We start from the raw sequence: 669 nt of genomic DNA, 5'->3' as shown, positions 1-669 counted from the left end.
CGCAGACTCCCTGCTTGCCACATCTACAACAAGCATTACCATCCAGGAGCGCACTTTACGCAGCGTGTTCCCCCACTTGTGCATCGACATGGACGACTCGCCACTCGCGAAGATATTAGTGGGCCAGCGGATTCAAATGCGAGGGTGGACGTGTTTCGAGTGGGATCCAACGTTTGGACGGGTGACCTGCATAACCAACGTGGCAGACTTGCTGACCCCGTTGCTCAAGCTTGTAGGAAACCTAGAGAGCGTGTCGCGGATATTCGATGGCGCCCTTACATCCCCGAGCTTTCAGTGGAAAACAACACGATAATTCGTCATTAACGGCGAGGTAGTTCCTATAATCATTCAGTTTTGGTCCCTGATGATCCTATTCCACCCCGGTATTTCTCTCGTGCAATAATAATAATATGCGTACTTAACTGTGATGGTTACAGAATGGTGGTCGTTTAGTAATAGTAAGATAGCAGCTACTATTAGGAAACACTAGCTCCTCGATCAAAGATATACTATTATGAGCCCGGGATATGTAATGCCCATAAACTCCCTCCTTCAGTGGGCTTCCTATTGCAGATGTGGTTCAATAATTAGATTTTTGAGACACCGCGAGACAAGGAACTGGAAACAAGTTATTTCCGCTTTTACGCTCGAAACCTTTTTTCCCGAGGC

Source organism: Phytophthora infestans, genomic scaffold, assembly GCF_000142945.1.
Source record: "Phytophthora infestans T30-4 supercont1.21 genomic scaffold, whole genome shotgun sequence".
Taxonomy (NCBI): Eukaryota; Oomycota; class Peronosporomycetes; order Peronosporales; family Peronosporaceae; genus Phytophthora; species Phytophthora infestans.
This window is presented reverse-complemented; position numbering follows the sequence as displayed.